The sequence below is a fragment of the Podarcis filfolensis genome, assembly GCF_964270895.1.
Source record: "Podarcis filfolensis genome assembly, chromosome: 17".
NCBI lineage: Eukaryota > Metazoa > Chordata > Lepidosauria > Squamata > Lacertidae > Podarcis > Podarcis filfolensis.
The window spans coordinates 31,402,507-31,413,197 of record NC_139621.1 but is presented as its reverse complement, the minus strand read 5'-3'; the positions used below and the strand labels follow the sequence as shown (position 1 = coordinate 31,413,197).

The window sequence follows — 10,691 nt, the reverse complement described above, 5'->3', positions numbered from 1 at the left end:
CCCCTTTTCGGGCCACTTCCAGGTCCACAGAGATGAGTGTGTGACGGTCACACCTCAATCATATGCATGTAAAATAGTCGCTATGTGTACATTTAAAAACACACACCAGCACTCAGACTCCATTGATTCTAGAGTAAAATATGTGTATGCAGTCTCAAGTGTCTGGAGTGAGAAACCACTGCTGTCCTTTTCAGCTGTGCCCCAGATTGCAGCCTGTTTATTTTGTTCCATAGAATTCAATTGGCCCCACTGAGTCCCATGCATGGGGGGGCAGGCTTTTGTTAGGGAAGGCAGAAACTCAGTTTGTTAAGTATTTTTATTGATTGAGGGGGGCACCTGCCCCCTGCCCCCTTGGCTAGGCCCATGGTCCAAAGCCAGCCCTTCTTCCCATAGCTTTTCCCACAGCCCTTTTTCACGGTGGTCACTCGAGAGTGCGAGGGGTTAATAAATGCCAAGAAGTGATGAGCATGCCTCCCCAATCCAACATACTCAGCTGCAATCCTAAAAACACAAAGGGGTAAGCCCCACAGAATATATCAGGACTAGTTTCTGAGTAAACACACACCTGTTTGCAGGTTTATTCAAGTGTGAGTCAAGATGAAATGGCGAAGGAGTCACCTTCATAATAAGATGATGAAAGGAACAGTGTGAAACACGTTATTTGTTTCCATAATGTATTAATGTGGGAAGAACTAATTCGTCACCAAAGCCCTGCAATGATTGCATGCTGAAATGAAGACATTTGCACCCACTGTATTAATGCTGCAAGGGACTTTTTTATGTGCCATTATGACCAACAGGTGGTGGAAGGAGCAAGCCAGAGTCTAGTGAGTGAGCCTGTCCCTGGCTATAGTACTGGTGTTGGCCCTCTTACTGCTCAAAGCTGAAGGAGTTAAGGGGCAGAGGGATTAGGAGAGAGACCTGGCTGGGGAAGATGAAACAGGTTTGTAAACACAACTGAAACCAGTTTAGCTTAGCTTTTTTAAGTAAACAAAGGGATTTTACTCTACTGAAACATTACTGTTTACAACTTCAAAAAGAGGTACAAGTAATTTTCACCTGTGAGCTGATATATATGTATTAATTAGATATCTGACTAAAAAGTGTTAGGAGAGGCAATAATTTTGAAATCAAACAGAAACGGAAAGAAAATTTCCCTGTTTAGGGAAGCTTTTAATGTTTAATAGGTTACTGTATTTTAGTGTTTTGTTGGAAGCTGCCCAGAGTGGCTGGGGAAACCCAGCCAGATGGGCGGGGTATAAATAATAAATTATTATTATTATAAAATAGAAGACCAAAGAAGAATTAATCCTAATCAAAGAGGGACAGTCATTTGTGGACAAAAGATGGACTTTGGGAAAGTCCCCAAAAGACAGCTTAGCCAAGCAAAATCGAAACTGAAAACTCAGAAAAACACCAAGATGAAGATTTTAAGGATAATTGCCAAAACAAAAAAACCCACGTGAAAACTGGAGAAGCCAAGAGAAAATGAAGGAATATGAAGAGTATAAATAAAGTTTTGCTTACTTTTCAAACTAACTAGTCTTTGGATGTAAAAAGGTGCACATGAAAGCACATAGATGGATATGAAGTTTGCTTAAAGCACAGTAAAAAATGGGTAGGAGAAATGGAAAGTTTTTCTTTTAAAAGGCATCTGATGCTAGGGAACGTGTAAGGTTTTTGTTGCTGAAGCTAGAAAAGGCAAGACTGGGAAGACTTTAGCATAGGAAAGACTTGGAAGCAAGAAGTGTTGGTGGATCCAGGCTGATGAAGTGTAGCTGGTAACACAATAACTGAAAGCCCTCTGCAATGTTCTTAGTAATACTTTGATAATAAGTTTTTACTGAAGCCAGGAATAGGAGAGATGAGAAGGGAGGGATTTGGGGAGCATTGCAGGCATACTTACTTCTTGTCTCTTGCTAGAAAGTCTGGAAAGTCCTTGTGTGTACCACCTTCCTGAGGTTATAAGTTCTTTGTTTTTCATCTAGCCCTGAGAGTGGCATCTAGTAGCACCTGTAACCCTCCCTTAGAGTGAGTGTGCCAAGATTTTGGTGGATAGCAAGTGCCACAGGTAGCAGCAGCAGAAGCAAAATGCACTCATCACGGCTCAGAGCATTTTATCTAATTTGAAGCTATGGGGGAATTGCAGAAGATGAGCACCAAAACATTGTTGATGGTTTTTTTGTTCCTGGAGATGTTTCTAAATCCAGAAGGTCCCAAACATGCCAGCATTTGAGGAACATAAAAACCACAAGCAAAATGAAGGTAACGTTGCCAATTCCATTGTGGGAAAGCAAAGAAGGCATTTTGAGGATGAAGCTGTCGATGGCAATGATAAGAAAGAGGTGGCTTGTCCTTGTCTCCTGTGGAGGAGGAGATGCAGAGTGACTGCTCAGGAACATAGCAACTCCAGGACCCTGCATGAAAGTGTATTATTTCTCTTAGGAAAGTTCTTTAAGTCTGAATCTCATCTCTCTGCTGTGCCCCTCTAGATCAATGGATCATTCAGCTTCAAACAAAAATGGCAGTCAAAATGGTATTCCACGATTGAAGGACATTTGGGTGAGTATCCCTTGCTTGGCTAGGGCGAAAATCTCTATTGTGTTCCGTCTGCAACTCTTTGTACTAAGACTCTTTCAGGTTGCGGTGACTGAGTTGTCAGAAGAGGCCCTATTCCGTGTCACCACAATGAGGCCCATCTGCAGGTAGGAGAAGACTTCTTATTTTCTTCCAGCTCTTCTTTTCTTCAGGCTTCCCTGAGAATGCCTTCTTTGCTAGGGAGAAAATCTCCATTGTGTTCTGTCTGCAACTCTTTGTGCTAAGACTTTTTCAGGTTGCGGTGACAGAGTTGTCAGAAGAGACCCTATTCCGTTTCACCACAATGAGGCTCACCTACAGGTAGGAGAAGACTGCTTCTTTTCTTCCAGCTCTTCTTTCCTTCAGGCTTCGCAGAGTTCAGTGTACGTGAAGTGAGAGTTGCCTACATTTGGACTGTGCTGCTTTAGGTAAGTTCACATTCCACCACTCTGTTGGCTTTTTTCAAGACAATTTTTTTTGGTATTGGTCTCTCCTTTTTCCCATTTTCTTTTCTGCTGGTCTCTTCACAGGTCTCTCCAATGATCCTACAACACTGAGATGAAGCCAGCTCTTTCACAAGAGTCACAGAAAGCTGTGGTAAGAAAGCTGTTTTCTTTTTGTTTGTTTTTTAAATCTCATTTTCTGTAAGATTGGTGGAAGGTGACTGGGGACAAACTAGTGATTCTAAATGTCTCTGTTCTGCCCCTCTAGATTAATGGCTCATCCAGCTTTAAATAAAATGGCGGTCAAAATGGTATTCCATGACTGAAGGACATTTAGGTGAGTATCCCTTGCTTGGCCAGGGAGGAAATCTCTATTGCGTTCTGTCTGCAACTCACTGGGCTAAGACTCTTTCAGGTTGGGGTGACTGAGTCATCAGAAGAGGCCCTATTCCATGTCATCATGATGAGGCTCACCTGCAGGTAGGAGAAGACTGCTTCTTTTGTTCCAGCCCTTCTCTCCTTTTGTTCCGGCTCATCTCTCCTTCAGGTTTCTCAGAGTATCCCTTGCATGGCTAGGGGGAAATCTCTATTGTGTTCTGTCTGCAACTCATTGTGCTAAGACTCTTTCAGGTTGCGGTGAGATAGTTGTCAGAAGAGGCCCTATTCTGTTTCACCACAATGAGGCTCACCTGCAGGTAGGAGAAGACTTCTTCTTTTCTTCCAGCTCTTCTTTCCTTCAGGCTTCGCAGAGTTCAGTGTATCTGAAGTGAGAGTCACCTGCATTTGGACTGTGCTGCTTTAGGTAAGTTCACATTCCATCACTCAGTTGTCTTTTTTCAAAGCAATAATTTTTTTGTATTGGTCACTTCTTTTTCCTCTTTTCTTTTTTCTCTCCACAGGTCTCTCCAAAGAGCTCTACTTAACATCTTCAGGTTTTCTTTTTCCTGAGAGAACATTCACAGAATGTTCTCTCAGGTTTTGCTTTTCCCCTTGTTGCATTGCTCAAAAAAAAAGCAAAAGACACTGGTGGTCGGCGCTCCTGGTTCCCAGGATGGGGTTCAAATCCCTGCGGTGTCCATGCTTACTTCCAATGCAACTGCTATCTCTATCTCTCTATCCCTCTCTATCTCTCTCTGTCTCTCTATCCCTCACTATCCCACACTGCCCAAATAACAAGTGGCTCCCTTTCTCTTAAGTATGAGTGTGGGAGGGTGGTGCCTTCAGTGACTAGCATGGAGCTATTATAATGTTTTGTGTTTTTAACTACTTCCCCTCTCTTTTACCAGCATAGACAATGAGGCCTATGAGGCCCCGGCATATGAGGAGGTGGTGACTACTGGCTACTTATCGGGACCAACCATCTGGACCATCACCTCCAGTCCAGGGACAACCCCAGTGGAGCCCCCTCCGTACAGCGTGGTCATTGAGCCTCCTGCCCACGGAGAGACTGTGGTCGAAGCGTTCAGTGTTTCGGTGGCACCAGGCACACGGCGTGCCTCGGAGGCAAACCTACAGTCCCGGTTCCGCCTCAGGTTGCTCATGCCGCCAAAACTGCAGCGATTTGTCTCGGATACCCATGAACTCAAAGGTGTTGAAGAGCGGACAGCACGTCCGGAGCCACTCACACCCCCTCCTGCTTATGAGAACGCGACTGTGGAGGAGGTCCTTGAAGAAGAATTTCAGCCCTCCAGGCTATGAGAATGGTGCACCGTGGACATTTTTTCGTCAGACTTTCTTCAGTGCCTGTCCTGTTGCAATACATACGATATGAGAAACATGGCCTGTGTGCAAGATGTTAGCTGCTGTACCCGCTTTTTAAGAACTCTCCTGAGAAATGTGCACATACAGGTCTGAGTTTCTCATGGGAAATACAAATATACAGTATATAAAAAAACGAACTTGTGTTTTCTGACATTTCCAGAATGTTCTTGGACTTACAGTGTAGACTGCTTGGAAGCTGGCTTTAAATAAGGCTGGACTGGTTGGTGTAATGATTGCTGCTCCTTTTTAAAAAATAAATATATAACCACATATGAAACCAAATAAACTGAGATGGCAAATCTGGGATCAAAACTACGAACCACATCTTAATGATTTCCAAATCCTGTTTAAAAGCTTTGAGTCTGAGAGTTTGCAAACCGAGATTAATAAAGAATTCAGCTTCTGAAAATAGCACTTACTCAATCCATATTTCTTTATTGTGGAACAAACTGCATATTATGTGCAAAACAGTGAATTTGTAAATATGTAAAATCATGAACATTGATTGTGTACAATAGAATAACGTTGCTGAGACATGCAATTGCTTCCTGCCCTTTTAAGAAACATACTAGCTGATTATCAAGGAATGCTGTAATGAAAGAATTTATGAAATAATTGGATCACAGAAAATCTGTCTGTAAATCTATTGTAGCCAGGATACAAACTGATGGAATATATCCGTTGAGCAAGTCTTTTCCTCAACATTGCAAACACTATAACTTTAATTGAAAATAAAAATTAAAAAAAATAAAAAATTGTCTAGTAGCACCTTATAGACCAACTAAGTTTGTTCTGCTATAAGCTTTCGTGTGTACACAAAAGCTTATACCAGAACAATCTATAAGGTGCTACTAGACCAGTGTTTTTCAACCACTGTTCCACGGCACACTAGTGTGCCGCGAGATGTTGCCTGGTGTGCCGTGGGAAAAATTGAAAAATTCAAAAGATTAAAAAAAAAATGTCAAATTTTCGCCCACTAGGCGGGCGCCGGACTGTTGTCCACCCTATTTTCCATCCGTCCTGGGTGGGGATCAGGCGGTCCGCTCTCATCCGATTCCCCATAGAGAGCAGCGGGGCTCTGACATCTCCCTCTCCGCACACAGTGCGGAGACGGAGCTGTCATCCGCCGGCTCAGCGGGGATCAGCGGATCGATCCCCGCTGAGCAGAGAACGGTCCGCAATGTTTTTGTTTGCCATTAAAGAAAAAAATATTATACATTTTCTAATGGTGGTAAGCCTCGTGATTTTTTTTCATGAAACAAGTGTGCCTTTGCCCAAAAAAGGTTGAAAAACACTGTACTAGACAATTATTTATTTATTTATTTAATTCGACTGCATCAGACCAACACGCCTACCTACCTGAGTCTAATATAACTTTAAGAAACTTGAAAACAGGACAATCTGTTTAACAACTGTGTTTATTGTCTAACCTATCATGTACGCCACTGGGTGTCAAAAACAGATGACAGGCCAAGGGGACAGGAGAGTATGGAAACCTGGAAATGGAATGGCAAATGGGTAAAGATGAGCGTGTTTCTGTATTTAGTCATCTGAAACTGGGTCCAGAATGGATGGACATAGGGCTGACCCAATCAGGCTTTTTTTTGCTGCTGCAACACACGGTTGACGCATATTAAGCTTGTGGTCAACTAAGACCCCTAACTCCTTTTCATATGTACTACTGGCAATCCAGGTGTCCCCCATCTTATATTTGTGCAGCTGGTTCTTCCTGACTAAGTGTAGAACCTTGCATTTGTCCCTATTGAAATTCATTTTCTTAGTTTTGGCCCAGTTTTCCAAGGCACTCATCTCACACCTCATAAAGGTAAAGGTCAAGGGACTCCTGACCATTAGGTCCAGTCGTGACTGACTCTGGGGTTGCGGCGCTCATCTCGCTTTATTGGCCGAGGGAGCCGGCATACAGCTTCCGGGTCATGTGGCCAGCATGACTAAGCCGCTTCTGGCGAACCAGAGCAGCGCACGGAAACACCGTTTACCTTTCCGCCGGAGCGGTACCTATTTATCTACTTGCACTTTGACGTGCTTTCAAACTGCTAGGTGGGCAGGAGCAGGGACCAAGCAACAGGAGATCACCTCGTCACGGGGATTCGAACCGCCGACATTCTGATCGGCAAGCTGTAGGCTCTGTGGTTTAACCCACAGCGCCACCCGCATTAGTAGCAGTAGTCCTAGGCTCTGTGGTTTAACCCAGAGCGCCACCCGCATCCCACCACTTGTTGCTTACTTTTATATGAAAGGCACAGCACAGTTTTTGTCTGTCCTAGCTAGCTTTGTTCCTTCCCTGCAGTGTATTATGAGGGCCTTTTGCCCAAAGCGGGGCTCAAACCCACGACTCTGAGATTAACAGTTTCATGTTCTATTGACCGAGCTGCCCCAGGGACAAAAGGGACGAAAGAACCAGCAACGAAGGGGGGGGGAAACACACCTGTCCAAACACCGAGGGGGCGGGTCTTACAGCGTCAGGCTCAAGAGAGTCAATGTTTTTTTTTTTTTTTTTATTAAATATTTATTGGTATTTTCAAAAAACACACAACAAACAAAAACAAAAAAAATAAACAAAATAAAAACAACACAAAAAAGCATATTCGAAACTAAACAGAAAAATAGAAAAAACACATACAGTTTCTGATACTTATTTTCCTCAACCTTGTTTCTCAGACCTCCTCACACCTCCCCTTCTTGTATTCCAATTTAAATTGTCAATTCAGCAAGTCCTTAACTTATTTCTTCACCTTGACTTAAACATTTATTCTAACATACTGTTACTTTACTTTACTTCTTTTTTCCATTTCCTCCATTTATTTTTAACAGCCTTATTTTCACTTAATTTAAAAAAAAGAAGAAAAAAAAAACCAATTTCACCTTATTAAAATTACACATCAATACTTATACCTCATTAATTTATTCTTAAACCTTTTTCCTAAGGTCGACCAAAATTTCCCTTCCACGGTTTACCCAATTTCCTTACCACTAACAAAATATAAAACAAACAAAGCAATGCAAATTATCCTTATGTACCCTTTGGATTCCCAACCTCCACCCACCCTTCTCCCGGTTCCAGTCCCCAACCAATATCCATCAGTCTTTATATTATTTATTTAGCCTGGAGATCTCAGGTCCGAGGCCCTTATGTCTCTCTCAGTTCCTTTCTGCCGGTCTCTTTGATAGACCTTGATGTTAAGCCCCAGGTCTCGGAGGGGCTCCGGCCCAACAGAATCGGTTTTGCTTCTAGCCAGTCCTCCATACTTAAAAGCAAAAGCAAAGCCTATGGGGTATTCCAACTCTTGTTTCAAATTTCTTTCAAATCCAAATGTCCCCACAGCTCCAGCTTCCACCTTCAACAAATTTATAATCCTCAGGTCTTCAGATCTCCTCAAAAGAGGATCTCTCCATTTTCCAAATTCCCAATCAAACCAGGCTTTCCGCATCCAGTTTTTATTGTCCTTTTTTATCATCATGTCAGGCCTCATATTGTAGCTCTCCTTTGACTCCTGCAAACCTCCATCTCCTCCTTCATTTTCTTCAAAAAGAACATATTGCTCCATCGTGTCTACGCTTTCGGTTTCATTTATTTGTTCAGTTGAATAGGCTTCCTGTTTCAAATCCTTATCAGACTCCAAGCTGTTGTTTACTGTCCAGTGTAATAACGATACCTCTGTAGACAAAGCATCGTACTCATCTTGTAAGTTTCCCAAGAGAACCAGTGCTCTGTCCAATTCTGCTTGGAATTTAGACACTCCAGCCATTTTTGTAATGTAGTATCCTTATTACCCCTCTAGGGGGATTTAATTCCTTGATCTTCCTTTCAGCTCAAAAACCAAAAGTCCAGTTATTTTGTATCAACCTTATTTTCAACAAGTTATCCCGAATAAACCAGCAAAAACAGCAGAAACAATGTTCTCTTTTTCCAGCTGACAACTAGCTGACTAGCAGCTCACTTGACAGCTGTCAAAATCTTCCATGCAACAGGCTTTCTCATCGGACGTTCCCGGGTCTAGGGGGGGGTGTAGTTTCAGCTCCCAAAATTCTTTTTATCCTCCAGAATATCTTCTTATAATGTCCAAACCGTGAGGTCAGGATCTTTTGTTAAAAAAAGCAAGAAACAGATTCTCTCGACCTTAGCTGCCCAGTCCTTTGCTTTAAGTTGTTTACAAAGAGGGGGGGGTGGACTTCCTTTTTAGCCCCTTCCCGCTCGTTCCAAATCCAAGATAAGAAATTTTTTAAAGTTCCAATCTCCGTATTACTCACGGGTTGATGTTTTAGGATCCAATCACTCTTAGAAGAAGTTGGCGCTCTCTGTCAATGGCTTGCGGCTTCACTCCGTAGACGAGGGAGTACTCTCAGCACCACGCCTTACCCTGCCTCCGTTCCGAAGCCTTTAAAAAGGCTCCGTCGCGGATTGGGGGGGCGCAAATGGTGCCCGCCGAGTCTCTGTGTTCACAGGCATCCGCGCCTGTGATTTTAAGGGTCCCCGCTTCGCCGCAGCGGCCAGACCCAGACACTACGGAGCCGATTCCCTCCGGAGCTCGGAGGGAATCCGCCATTAAACAGTGGCACCAACCCGGAAGTCCTCAAGAGAGTCAATGAAGGTTTTCTTTCAGACGTCCAGTTCCCAATTAACAGAACTTATCGTCCTCCATATGCAGGGCAGGGGGGGCTGGAAGCAGCTTTAGCCTAGTGAATAAAAAATAGGGTCCTTTCAAATCCTGTCTGTTAAATAGGGTGCACGAGAAGAGACTCCGCTAACCCAGAAATAGTACCTCAGATTAAGAACTTTACCTCAGGATGAGAACAGAAATCGTGTGGCGGCAGAGGGAGGCCCCATTGGCTAAAGTGGTACCTCAGGTTAAGAACAGTTTCAGGTTAATAACGGACCTCCAGAATGAATTAAGTTCTTAACCTGAGGTACCACTGTATAATCAAAATAAAAACGACGACCCAATAACCTCCCCCTCCCCAAAAAAACCCCATTCCTGCATTGCCAGGGGTTGGACTAGACGATCCTCAGGGTCCCTTCTAACAATACAGTTCTGTGATTCTATATAATATACAGTTCCATAGTTCATGGTCAGTGTATAGGTTCTTGGCTCGTGAATTGGTTTAAAGAAAATCAAAGAGGAAACAGGATAGAAGAGGAAAAACCTTCATTTTAACTCATTTTCCGATGGCTGCTCTGCCTCCCGTTCTGCTTCTTTGCCAGCATTACATGGCAATGCCTGGTTCGCAGGAACAGCATTTGCTTTCAGTTCCTTAGATATTGGCTGCATATGCACCAAACGTTTAAAGCACACACCACAGGAACTGTAGTTTCTTAAGGGTGCTGGGAATTGTAACTGTGTGAGGAGTAAACTACAGTTTCCAGGATTTGCAGTGTGTGTGTGTGGGTACTGCTTCATATTCATGGTATGTGTGCAGCCATAGACAAACCTCAGAATGCTCAGGAGGGGGAAATCATACAAATATAAAAGGAAAATCCCCTATGGCTCAGCTCCACTTCCTAGGCTGACTGTCTAAAATGCATTGAAACCTATTGACCACTTTTCTCCCATTCACTGGAATTTCTGTGCTTAGGGGACACGGGATTTCTGAAAGGCATATGTCAGTAAAGGTAAAGGGACCCCTGACCATTAGGTCCAGTCGCAGACAACTCTGGGGCTGCGGCGCTCATCTCACTTTATTGGCCAATAAAGCTTCCGGGTCATGTGGCCAGCATGACTAAGCTGCTTCTGGCGAACCAGAGCAGCGCATGGAAACGCTGTTTACCTTCCTGCCGGAGCGGTACCTATTTATCTACTTGCACTCTGATGTGCTTTCGAACTGTAGCACCCTGCTTGTGGTTAACGCTTAGCTGGAATGAAATATTCAACGCAGCAATAGAGAAATTAAAAT

General features: G+C 43.4%; 1 long non-coding RNA gene across 1 annotated transcript; it reads left to right on the top strand.

Moving 5' to 3' along the window:
• The first annotated feature begins 736 nt into the window (after nt 1–736).
• LOC310753183 lies at nt 737–5,210 on the top strand. The gene is made up of 5 exons (XR_014543264.1): nt 737–943; nt 2,493–2,562; nt 2,834–3,005; nt 3,108–3,822; nt 3,920–5,210. It is a non-coding gene; the product is annotated as an uncharacterized lncRNA (long non-coding RNA).
• Nucleotides 5,211–10,691: the final 5,481 nt, after the last annotated feature.